The sequence below is a fragment of the Carettochelys insculpta genome, chromosome 12 (assembly GCF_033958435.1).
Source record: "Carettochelys insculpta isolate YL-2023 chromosome 12, ASM3395843v1, whole genome shotgun sequence".
Taxonomy (NCBI): domain Eukaryota; kingdom Metazoa; phylum Chordata; order Testudines; family Carettochelyidae; genus Carettochelys; species Carettochelys insculpta.
Window position 1 is genome coordinate 45,018,696 of NC_134148.1, and position 13,393 is coordinate 45,032,088.

The 13,393-nt window shown below is 47.3% G+C and overlaps 1 protein-coding gene and 1 long non-coding RNA gene across 6 annotated transcripts in view; one reads left to right on the forward strand and one right to left on the reverse strand.

Moving 5' to 3' along the window:
* Positions 1-13,393, forward strand: part of FRMD5 (FERM domain containing 5) — a 348,761-nt gene that overhangs the window by 177,171 nt on the left and 158,197 nt on the right. The window lies entirely within an intron of this gene.
* The window catches only part of LOC142019778 (uncharacterized), a 42,550-nt gene continuing 30,242 nt past the window's right edge, over positions 1,086-13,393 (reverse strand). The window contains exons 4-5 of one of the 2 annotated variants that reach the window (XR_012647187.1): positions 11,068-11,327; positions 1,086-10,972 (exon numbers count right to left, since the gene is read on the reverse strand). This is a non-coding gene — a long non-coding RNA (uncharacterized LOC142019778). Of the gene's footprint in view, positions 11,328-13,393 lie in introns of both variants that reach the window. The other variant, XR_012647186.1, reaches the window with a different exon arrangement.

The window sequence follows — 13,393 nt, forward strand, 5'->3', positions numbered from 1 at the left end:
ACAGCGGTGGTTTTGGGTCTTTATGCAAGAGGATGCTTTGGGGTAAAGTTAGGGAATGTGGCCCCCCGTTTCATTACAGGTATGGGAAGAAGGCCATCTGCCTTCAGATGACTAATGAGCGGGATTCATACCCAGGGAAATGCATAGTTTAGAATTCATTATCTCCATTTTGCATGGTTGCTCCTGAGACATGGGGATCACACCACAGGGGGCAGAAAGCAGCTGTCCCAAAAGGACCATGAAAAGTGTGTGAGAACCTGATTGCAGGAGAGTTCAGTGCTGGGAGAACTTCCCACTGGACAGGCTGAGGGCCACGCCAAGGGATCCAGCTGCTACTGGGTGCTGGAGACGGCACTGTGTCCCTAAAGGGTTCCTCAGTGGGAAATCCTGAGATGAGGTTAACACTTTTCCAAAGCGGGGCTCTTGAGGTCTATGGCCATAGGGGATGTAGCTTAATTTTCATGTGCAAGTGCTGGAGCCTCTACCACAGCTGGATCGAATCTAGACCAGGGTAGACATTCAAAGGCTCTGTGAGTTTGACAGACTCATCACACAAACCAGACATTTGGGGACTGACCTTGGCTTGAGCTCAAGGATGGTTTTCCACTCCTTTCTGGGGCAGCAGTGGTACCCTGGGATCAGAGCTGTCCAGTTCATAGAACAGTACAGGGCAGCCACTCCCAGCTCCACAGCAACTTCCTACACCATCCTGTGGCTGGGACAGTCCCCCATATTGATGTTAGCTGCAGAGCCCAGGGCAGGCGGGGGGTTACTGGAGTGGGGGTCCGGAGCTTGCAGCAGGAGCCGTGCCCCCTCACTGTGGTGGTGGGAGCCATGGAAGCAGAGCAACACAGCAACCTGCTCCACTCCACTCTACCATCTCCCATCTGGTCACTCTGCTTCATCATGATGCAGGGCTCGGGGGAACAGAGGGGATGGGAGTGGTCTGGGTGCTTCACTTCCTCCAATTGCAGTGCAGCAGGCTGGGAGAGGGCAGTGGGGTGGAGCAGAGCAGGCTGCTGGGTTCCTCTGGCCTGATACCAAGGAGCATATGGGGGAGTAAGGGAACTCTTGCTACCACCCAGTGATAGGTCCCCTCCAGCTTGTGTTGCTCAGGGGACGGGGCTTCAGGCAAGGCAGGGAGTAGAGGCAGGGTTTGGGTGAAGGAGTGGGGCAGAGGCAGGGCTTGACCTGGGCCCCATGTCCGCCTAGGGACTGCCCTGCCTGGGAAGTAACCTGGCAGCTGCCCTCCTCCCCTAACACTTCAGCCTCACCTGCAGTCCTCTTCCAGGTTAGGGATCAGGGGATGAAGGGGCCAGCTCCACAGCTGCACCATTAGATATTTCTAAGCCTGCTGCTGCTTCCAGAAGTCTAGCAGTCCTGGGCCTCCCGGTGTAGAAATGCTGCCATGCCTGGGGGAGCTCTAAAACCTGAAATCTAAGTGTTTCCAAGGAAGCCTTGTTCCCAGGGTCCAGGAATGCCACAGCCAGCAGTGGGCTGAGCCCCTGATACCACAGTGTGAGAGGGCATGGAGGGAAGATGGTGATTTGCTGAGTGCACCTGAGCCTCCAGAAGGATTTTTGTTCTTTTGGAGGGAAAGGTGCAGGTTCGGGCTGCTCCTTACTGGAGTCACCTGAGTTAGTCCTCTGAGTGTGGTAGGTCAAATGTGAAAAGGTCCTAGAGATGGACTAAAGTCCCAGCTGGCTCAGCCTGCACACCACAACCATGTCTTGCCTTCTACTCACGTCAATCACCAGCCCTGCAGTGCCTTGCCTAGGGCAGGGGTGAGCAAGCTCTTTACATTAGCCGCCCCCTCCTCCTGCCCCTCCCCAACTTGTCTGCCATCCAAACTGATGGAAATTTCAGTTATGTTCATGTGGGGGTGGGGGGAAACCTTTCACCACGTGTAAGAAAATAAGTCCGTAGAACGTAAAAACTTCATTACTCGGTATAGAAATGTGGACATTATATATATAAAATGATGATAACATATTTCAACAATTTTAATGAGCTGGACACCCCTGACACATAGTAGGCAATTGTGCTGTGCCCGCCCCATGACATTTCATGCCCTCCATGAGCAGGCCCACCTCCTAGTTTTCTCACCCATAACCTAGGATATTAGCAGGGTTTGCTGTGCAGCAGGGTCTGTGCACCTGTATTCATCTGTATGGGAGCCAGGCTGCAAAAGCAGCTAGTGTGGGACTTCAACAGTGTCTGTCACAGAACACAGCTGTATTGCAGTTGGTGTTTTCCTGCACTTGTTCTTTCCCCTTTGAGTTTCATTTTAACTTGGTGGTTTTGAATACCGAGCTGGGCAAAGTATAAGGCTGTGCAGCAGAGGCCAATGGAAGCGCAGCCTCCAGGATTCCTCAATCGGTGAAAAGAGCAACGCACAAGGAAAATACCTAAAATGCCCCTTAGCCTCTCTAAGTGGGATAGTTGTCTTCATGTTGTATAATGTCACTGTGGTATCAAGTGGGAAGTGTATTGTCTCTTTCAAGCCCAGAGAGGGATTTTACAGAGCCACTGTTAAAAGACATTGTGGTCCTGGCACCAGAAATGGCAGCCTGAGCTTGGAACTTGCCTCTTGCCAATCTACATCTCCCTAGTGCTTCCTGAGACCTGCGTTTGCGCTGCCTGTGATCTGGCACTGTAACGCCAGAGCTGGAAGCCTTTGTGCTAATTTCCAGGTGTGGTATATACAATTCCATCGCATGAAACTGAGGGAGAAGAAGAACGAGAAAAATGATATAGCGTCTCCTTGGTTGCAGTTAGACCTTATAATTAAAGGAGGCTATATGTGATATGTTAAGGTTGTACTCTCTCTAACCCTGAGAAGAAGCCGTCTTTCTGCAGGCCTCTTAGAGGGGGCAGTAGCTTCCACTGATACTTGTAAGAACTCATTACAAATAAAAATAAAATGGTAGAGTGACCCAATAGATAAGAGTGGAATGTCTGCACTAAAACAAATGCCAGGCTGCTCCTTACTGGAATCAGCTGAGTTAGTCCTCTGAGTGTGGTAGGTCAAATGTGAAAAGGCTGTGTGCTTGTTAAAATCTTCCTCAACTCACCAGGCACCTACTGTAATCGCATTCAGAATGGTAATGAGCTATCCAGACAGGTGTAAAAGTGAATTGGTTATAGAAGCCTGCTCCTTAGCATGACGTGCTGAGTCAGCCATTGGGACTGGACAACTGGGGATAGATCTCTTGCTAATTGTCCTGGCCTGTTCTTTCCCTGTGAAGCATCTGTCACTGCCACTGTTAGAAGATAGGATATAGGGCTAGATGGACTCTTGGTCAGAAGCAACATGGCCACACAAATGTTTAATGTCTGCCAACTCTACTTCTGAAATCCCTGGTTCAATTAACAATGTTTGGAGTATGCTTGAAATTAGCCTCATTTGCAGACAAATGAGGAAGTAAGCACAGAACCTCTCCTTCAGGCCTAGTGGTGGAACATAGAAGCCAATTAACACTCAAAACCAGCTAATGTAGGGAACATGATTTTGTTGGGGAACTTTGCTACTACTACTTGTGTGCATGTAATGGCTACACAGTGAGACTTTGCAAGCTATGACTGCAGCTATTATGCTGAATAGACTTGCGTCTCTTACCATGATACATTTAGTATTTGGTTTACTAAGGAGGAAAGACCAGTGTTAGGTGGAAACATCATAGCATTCTTTTTAAGTTTTCTTTCTTGCTTGTACTCATCATGGTGAAATGTGAAAGGATTGGTCATCTTTAAAGCTTGAATTCATAGAATAAACATGGGGAAATGGAGAGAAAATATGGGAGTTCAGCTTTCATTTCTGCAAAAGCTTTTGTTGAGTCCCCGGTGGAAGCAAAAAATTTGCATTTAAATGAATACGTATTTTGAAATATTATACCCTACAGGCAAAATAAAGACCCTTCTGAGGTGACAAACATATCACTTTGTATGCTCTTTTTGGTATTGGAAAAGCCCCAACATCAAATAAGGCATTACTTGTTTTCCTGAAAAATCAAAGATTATTGTGAGAACTCCACTGTTTATGTGAAACTGATCTATTCATTCATTAAAAGGAAAAAAATTAAAAGAAATGTTGCATTATGGGCTCTTTGTGCAATACAAACCATAAATATGTGAGCCTTCAATCCCAGAGCAATTTTACAATCCTATTTCATGTTAGTCCTAAAATCAAATGTAATCTCAGTTTTTTAAAAAGGTATGAAATAGCCTGAGCAGACCCCTTTTTGTACCTGTACAACTTTGTAAGGTGATCCCTTTGGCTCTCACAAGCTAAACAGGATCAGGCCATGTCTGTGCTTGGATGGGAGACCTATTAACAAAACCCAAAGTGCTGCAGACAGTAATGCTGGTTGCTTATTAGATGGCATTCTTTCCTCTAAGGCCTGGTCTGCATTAGCCTTTGCAATGATGGCTGAACCTTACTCAGTCTTAAACTAGGGAACCCAGTCCTCATAAAACTGGAAGAGCAAAAATATGGGACATGCTAGAACCTCAGCCTGTTCTTCAAGTAGCGTCCCCGTGGGTGCTGCACTCTGGGTGTCAGTGAGTCCTTGCACCAGCACTCAGAGGTTCTTCCATAGCTCTGGTTTCCTGTGCTGCACGTGCACAGAAGTGCCTCTGTGTGCTCTCTGGCATGGGTGCAGCACAGGCTCCTTAGTTCCTTTTCTACCATCCTCAGCTGCAGACAGAGCCTCGCTACTCTCTGCAAAGAGGTCAAAGCTCAGATATTTAGCTTGTTAGTGTTCTTAGCTGTCACCCTAGTCCAAGTTCTTTTACCCTGTTCTATATCGATCCAAAAAAAGAAAAAGTTTGTAGTTAGGTAGTTGAATTTTGGCTGTGTTACCACCATACTGGGTTCCCTGGGGTTTAAGCAGTGCACTACATGTAAGGACACTGTGCCCACCTCAGATAGCCATGCGTCGTGTATCAGGTGTCTCATTGAAGGCTACCAAATGCAGTCCTACATGCATTGCTTGAGTCTGATGGTGAGAGCCTGCAAAGATTGAGCTAACAGGCTCAAAGACTTTCTTGTGGGAGAAATCTTCACAGCCACCAGCCCTGGACGAGCTAGAGTGAAAATCCAAATGTCCCCCAGCCTCCAAAGGGTCTCCTACTATTGATCTGGGCCCCTCTCCTGCTCATTCCTGGCCTCTGGTGCTGTCTGTACGGGCCATGACCGAAGGGAGAGCCATCCTGGGCTCCCCAGCACCATCCCTGCTGGCACTATCAAAAAGGGAGCATTCAGTGCCAAAATGTAAACATGCAGTCTCTACCTCATCAGCACCGATGGCACCGGCAACATCCTCAGCACCGGCAAGCCCATCACCAGGAAAGATTAAGTGGACCACACCAGCATCTGTACCTCCCACCATGGCTGCTAGAAAGTGGCACTGTTTGCACTCCCCATGCCTGAGCGCTTCACACAAATCCAAAGCAGACACCCCTCCCCATTCCCAATCTCCAGGTTGGGTAGCACAGCACCACCACAGGCATGGGGCATCGTCTGTACCGCAAGGACCAGCACCAAGGGACTTGGAACTGATGTTGGTACCTGCCAGTCATCTGCATGCCATGACATTGCCTCACCAGCACCGTTTGTCACCTTGGCCACCATCTTCACCGTGCTGATCCCACCATTCTGCAGGTATGTTTGCCTCTCAGGCCAGACCACTGACACCAGGTTCCAGATCTGACACTGCCAGCGTTTTCTCATAGCAACATTCTTGACCTGTGTGTCCTTGGTAGGATGTCCTACTGGTTCCAACCACTATGACATACCATCCTCCTCCTCCATGATTCACTCACCATTACTCCCAGCTGGAACAATAGTGGTCCTCATGGTCCAAACTGACGTGGCACTGGCATACTCAGTCAGCACAATCCTCAAAGGTGGAACCTTGCCTACCTTCGCCATGACCATCTGTGGCACAGTTCCCTCCATCCGTGCACTCTGGGACTGAGGGATGTTCCTCCAAAGGGGAAGGCGTCTCCCCTCTGCACCCATCTTCCTTGTCACCACATGATGCTGTGCTTTCTGTGTCACTCCCTGCTACTAATGATGCCCGGTTGTTCCAGGACTACTTTTGCTGAGTGGTGCAAGCCTTGGATAGGGACACTCAAGAGGTCCCGGTAAAACAATATAGATTACTCCGTATGGTGCAACCCCCATTGTCCTGTAGGGTGGCATTACCTGTGGATGAGGCCATCATGGACTCAGCCGCTACCCTGGAGCAAACTCCAGCATTTATCACCCCTGCCAGCAAACAGGTGAACAAGAAATATTTTGTCACACCCAAGGACACTGAGTTTTTGTTCACTCACCCATCTCCCAACTCTCTTGTAGTGGATGTGATACGAAATAAAATAAAATCATTTAGATCCACACCCCAAGATAAAAATAATAAAAACTGGGACATCATGGGCCAGAAGGTATACTCCTCTGGCACCCTGCTTCTCCATGTCACCAAGTATATGGCCATGCTGGCTGAGTATGACTTCCAGAAATACTTCAAGTTTTAGTAAGTCATCTCAGCACATCGCCAGACACTGTCGAGCATTATCAAAGAGGGTCACACCATTGCCAGCATGGCTGTGCAGTCGTCCATGGATATCGCCAATATGGCAGCATGTGTCACCACCTTGGTGGTAGTTATGTGCTGTACCTCTTGGCTTATTCTCTTGGGTGTGCCAAAAGAACTCCGTCACAAGGTTGAGAACCTTCCATTCGACCACCAGCATCCGTTTGCCAACAAAATGGACAAGGTTCTTCATTCCATGAAGGACTCAAGGGCAACATTGCAGACCTTAGACATGTACGCCCTCCCGACCAAATGGGTCCGGTACTCTCCATTTCAACACCCTTGGAACCAGTATCAGCAGTCCCAGCAGCAGCCCCAGTTCCAGCAGCAACACCAAAGCACATACCACAGCACTGTCATTCGGGCAGGCAACATCAGGGCCAACAACCCTCAGTGTCCCACACTCAGCCCTCAAAGCGCCAATATTGAGGGTTTGGTTGAAGATCTGATCTGTCGATTCTAACAGGGCACCGTTCAACCATTCTGCCACCGTCTCCACCCTTTTCTCTGTCAGTGGCACACTGTTACCATGGATAGATGGGTCTTGGTGCTAGTGGCAAAAGGATACTCCATCCTTTTCACCTCCACGCCTCCTACCTGCCCCCCAACCCTGTCACTCTTCAGGGACCTTTCTCACAAGAGTCTCCTTGACCAGGAGATCCAACATCTCCTCAGTTTGGAGGTGGTTGAGTTTGTCCCTGAGGAATTCCACTTACCTCTGCTCTCAGAAGAAGAGTCGGGGGGTGGAGACCAATTTTAGACATCAGACAACTCAACAATTATGTCCTTTACAGACATTTCAGGATGGTGACTCTTGCTACCATTATTCCAGCCTTGGAAAAGAGTTATTGTATCTCAGCCCTCAACCTAGAGGACAAGTATTTCCATATCAGCATCCATCCAGCTCACAAATGCTTCCTTCATTTTCGGGGGGATGGCACTATCAGTATCAGGTCCTCCCATTTAGCCTTTCCACAGCACCATGTTTTCCAAAACCCACTACTGCCAGGGAGATATGTAGCCACAGGATTGATCTGTTGTCAGATGCAACACGTCCACAGTCCTATGGCCTCCACATTGCAGGAAGTGAACGGACCCCAACCCCAGCGGTTGACGTAATACATGCATGTGGTGTTTGTTGGTAAGAACATTGAGGGATTTGCCATCTAGAAGTCAGTGGAAGTGTTTGCAGGCATAGCGGACCACTCTAAGTTCCAACAGATTGATGTCCAAAGTCTGTTTGGTGAACGACCACTTGCCCTATACTGTGTGATGACCAAGATGTGCTCCCCAACCAAGGAGAGAGGCATCTATGGTGAGAGTGACTGATGGTGGCAGTTGGTGGAATGGCATGCCACCAAGAATGTTGCCCAGACACATCCACCATTGAAGAGGTGCGAGGACCCATGGAGGGATTGCCACTGACTTGGAAAGTGGGTCCCTGGCAGGGGTATAGCATGAGGCCAGCCATGTTTGAAGGCAACACATGTGAAGCCTGGCTAGCTTGACCAAGTGTGTGGTGGCAGACATGTGGCCCAGTAGTGTACTATAGTGATAGGAGACAGATGTGTTGCTTGAACAAGGTTGCGCAAAGCATGAAATCTTTGAATGTCGAGAGACGCCATGGCTGTGACTATGTGTGCTCCTTTAAATTCCAGAGTTTCAGTTGGATGAATCATGGACTTTGCGCAGTTGATATGGAAGCCCAAACTGAGGAGGAGGTGCATAGTGACATGCACCATATGTTGCACTTCAGGAAGTGATAGTCCTTTTATGATGCAGTCGTCCAGGTAAGGGAAGATGATGACCCCTTGACAACAAAGGTTATCCTCACATAGACCTGTTTTGTCACTAGACACAACAGGAAATGTCACCAATACTGTTCCAGAACTAGACTCAGGAGGCACTCCCTTGGGGATGCCTTTACCATAGCATGGAATGCTCTCCTCCTGTATGCATTTCGTCCCACTCCGCTTCTCCACAGGGTGCTATTCAAGATCAGACAAGACCAAGCCCTTGTTATTCTAATAGCCCTGGCTTGGCCGAGATAGACTTGGTATCCTTACCTCTTTCGAGTGTCAGTAGCAGCTCCTTATCCATTTCCTCCTCGCCACAACCTTCTGTTTCAGGATTTTGGCCGCACTCAGCATCCCAGTCCCCTCAAGCTTCACCTCCATGCATGGCTCCTTCATGGATCCACAATGCTGAAACCATATGCTCTGAGGAAGTAGGGAAAATTCTCATCGACAACAGATGGGAATCGACACATAAATCTTACTTTTATAAGCGGCGGTGGTTCGCCCACTGCATGGACTCCCACCACTCTGTTTCCTCATACTGCGCACTTGCCTTTACTTCCAGACTACTTCTGCATCTGCATGAGTCAGGCCTTAGCCTCAGCACAGTTTGGATGCACGCTGCAGCCATAGTGGCTTTTCACCAGTCCAAAGAGGGACCTTTGTTCATGGCCCACCCCATGACCAAGAGTTTCCTAACAGGCCTTCAGAACAACTTTGTTTCAATCTGCTCCCCTGTTCCCATATGGGACTTTAATCATGTGCTTCACATGAAACTGCCCTTTGAGCTCCTGGCAATGTGCTCCAGGCTTCACGTGTCTGAGTGTTTCATTCCTTGTAGCAATCACATCGGCCAGGTGAGTCAGGGAGCTGGCCACCCCAATGGTGGAGTCTCCCTACACTGTTTTTACCAAAGAGACTGTTACCCAAGGTTCCCTCACCATTTCACTTCAGCAAGCTGATTCACTTACCTACGTTTTTCCTGAAGACATATTCTGACCTAGGACGTGGCATGGCACATGCTGTATATCTTTCAGGCGTTAGGCTTCTGTATCGACTGTAAGAAGACATGGTGCAAGTCTCCCCGGCTTTTCCTATCCTTTGTGGAATGATCTACAGTCCTGCCCATCTCATCCCAAAGAGGGGTTCCTCCTATATCCACACTTGTTATGTACTTCATTGAAGAGAGTTGCTGGGTGCTGGGCCTTGTTGCTCAACCTGGGCCTTGTTTTCCACTACTGCCTTTTTCAAGAATGTACCTCCCACGGACATTTGTAAGGTGGCCACATGGTCTTCCAGTAACACGTTTGCCTGGTGCTATGCTCTCTCATCTAACATCACTTCTTCTATCCAAGTGGGCCAAGCTGTATTGTCTGCTGTGGCAGTGACTGAGCTCCAAACCCACCCCACTTCTGCATCTGCTGCTTCCTAGTCACCCAGAGTGGGGCACACATGGAGACACTACGCGAAAAAGAGGAAGTTACTCACCTTGTGCAGTAATGATGGTTCTTTGAGACATGTGTCCCCGTGGGTGCTCCACTTCCCTCCCTTCTTCCCGTGCTTTGGAGTGTCCTGCTCTATTTGTTAGGCAGAGGAGGAACGGAGGAGCCCACGCTTGTGCCAGAGGTCATGAGGAGACACTTCTGCACATGCATGGTGCGAAAAACCATGGCTATGGAAGAATCTCTGGCCAGTGGCAAGAGGACGCACCCACACCCAGAGTGGAGCACCCATGGGGAGACACATCTCAAAGAACCAACGTTACTGCACAAGGTGAGTAACTTCCTTTTCTCAACCCAACTTCTTGCTGAGTGAATCTAGTAGCAATGGTGCTCACTCCACAGCCTTTGTGAAGGGTGCTGGAACTGCTAAGATGAGACACTGGCATCTTCAGGATTTGCTCATCTCAGTGAATGGAATAGTCATGCCCTCAAGGTTTGTAAGGATCTGAAGGAGAAGTGTAGTGGATATCTTATTTGGACATTGGTGCTGGAACAGTTTTTATGGTGGAGGGGCTGAAAGCAGAAACCATGCACTTGGATTGCTGTCACTATTTCAAGCCAGGGGTGGCAGCACCTCTAGTTCTAGTCAGTATGTTCTAGAGCTATTATTTGTTGTTAAATAGTAATTCTTGTTGAAGATTCAGGGAAAAAAAGGGGGAAAAGGGGGGTGAAGTAAGTATTGTTTCTTCAGTTCTGTAATAGAAGTCAGGTCTAGGAGCTGAAGATGTTTTTAGGGAGTTTTCTTGTGGAATTGAGAGAGAGAGAGGGAACAAATTTAAATATATGTACATGTACTCAAATTGTCAGGGCTTCATGAAGTTCATTCTAGGATATTCATTCTAACTGGAGCAATCTTGGACCAATTAGTAATTATCTGTGAGAACATTAATTCAGGTGCAGTGTAATAACTGATGCTGTAACTTGGCTCTGGTTTTCCAAAGAATTCCCAACTCAGAGTCTCCCAGCCATGTTGTTACTGGCAGCAAACTGGATGTTATAGCATAGAAACACAAACAAGGAACCTTGCCATGACACTGGAGGATCCTGAAAATCAGTCAGCTTAGCAGGTGGCTGTTTCCTGGGTGGTAAAGGGAGGGATAAGAACTTGATTGTACAGAGCTGCAATCAGCAGAAATGGTTGGTGGGAGGCTAGATCATGTAACGTTGGCTCACCACAGTATTCTTCTTCTCCAGAAATAGAGCAGGCTCTAGAACATCTTGGTGAGCTGCCATGTTCACATTTTCACTGGTGTGGTTGAAACGATGTTGTAGGTGAGGCATTCGCCCTCTTGGGGCAGTTTATAGCTTTGTTGGGAATGCAGATGTGCGCATGAGCAGATGTAGGTGTCAAACCAGGACACAGAAATTAGAGCCACTGGTAGGAAGATAGGCTGCTCTTGAGCCTTCATCTCTCCGTACTTGGTTCTGCAGGGCTGAAAGCAGATCGGTTAGGGTCAGATAGTGGAAATAACACCCCAAAAGCCTTCAACGACCAGGTACCTGTGCTAGCATAATCTCTCCTTCCCACTGATAGATTCTGCCCTTGCAGTGAGGGAAGGGAATAGGCATCTCTGATCGAGGGCAACATACTCTCAAATGGCAATGTCTTCTAAAAATATTGCCAAGTACAGTGTCCGCTTTCAGCTGATTGCTGGCTGAGCTGGCAGAGCTCTACTGTCAAAGAACAGGAGCCAGCAGTTATGGGGCATTAGACAAGGCACTGAGACCCGATAGTATCATGATCTGGGTGCCTAGCACTCTTCAAAATTAGGTCACCAAATTCATCACCTAAAAGTGGATTTAGGAGCTGGACTGTAAGCACCCACTCCTGGAAAACTACAGCCTTTGTCTGTAATGTCTTTGTGCTTCACTGTACCAATCTCTAAAATGGAGATAACACAATCCCCTTAGCTCATGGGGATTATGAGGGGCTTCATGAATGTGATTCACTTCAAGATCCTGTTGTGAAAGGTACTAGAGAAGTGAAAAGTATGGTCATATTATGAGTCAGCCTGGACTGGGTTCTCTTGCTGCCGACACACTGAGGACAGGAAATTAATGGACTACAGTGAGTGTGCTGAGTTCAGCTGAAGCTCATACTTGACATGGGAACACAGAACATATAGGTTGAAACTGCCCAGCCCCTTGTCACCTCGAGAGCCTGATTTGCAGTGAATATGCCCCTCTGTATTCAGTGCCCTGCTCAGCACTCATGCTATCCTTTGACTGTTCTTTTTAAATGGAAAGTAGCCATGCAATATTAGTCTTGCAAGCCAAGTCTGTTCTCCTCATTCACTCACACAATTCCATTGATGTTAGGGTGGGCTATGTATGCCTGTTGTTGCAGATAGGAGTGTTAGAGCATCACTTTTCCCTGATACTGAAACACTGTACTTTCCATGCCTAATATCAGAGAGATAGCTGAGTTAGTTTGTATCTTCAAAAACAATAAGTCCTGTGGCACCTTATAGACTATCAAATATTTTGAAGCATAAGCTTTCGTGGGCAAAGACCCACTTCGTCAGATGCATCTGATGAAGTGGGTCTTTGCCCACAAAAGCTTATGCTCCAAAATACCTGTTAGTCTATAAGGTGCCACAGGACTTATTATCCATTCCTAGATATTCAAGATTTCACTAAATATAACAGTACTGCAGCCAGTCTTTTGTTACAGAGAAAACATACGGGGCCCTAGTCACACACTAATCACAACATGCCTTCTGAGGGTCTGGGCCTGGTATAATAAATATTTACAGTACGTCTGTTCTCTGAAGGGTTCTCTATCCTAATGAGTTTTGATTCCAGACTCATGATGAATAACGCAATTGCTCTCTGTACTTTGATACAGACTACTAGGTGTTCACCCAGCATATAAATCATTTAGATCTAAAAATGGAGCTGTGATCAGACATGCCTCCTGCTTCCCCCCCAGAAACGTCCTGAGAAGATTTTCAGCAGGTATAAAAGCTCGATTGGATTAGCTAATGCAAAGAGAATGAGGGTTGCAAGATCAGAACCAAGAGAAAAAGTATAAATTTGCCTTTCTGAGCAGGAGGAGACTGCTTTAAAATAATAGTGTGCAAAGCAAAAATTAACCACAAACTGAATCTTTTATCTTTATGTGATGCCAGCAGATTTTATGACACCTAAACTCCGATTGAGACTGAAAATCCCTGGCACACACTACGAACTGCTAGCTGATTAATTTAATACCACCATCTTTGACCTTTCATCTTGGTCTCAAGGTGTTTAACCGTGTGACCCAGTATATTTTCACTTAAAATTCTCCCTTAGTGTTGGTTAAAGTTTCTAGTGAGCAAAACAACAAAAAGTCCTATGGCACTTTTTAGACTAACATATTTTGGAGCATAAGCTTTCATGGGCAAAGACCCGCTTCATGAGATGCATGAATCTGATGCATCTAATGAAGCAGGTTTTTGCCCACAAAAGCTTATGCTCCAAAATATCTGTTAGTCTATAAGGTGCCAAAGGACTTTTT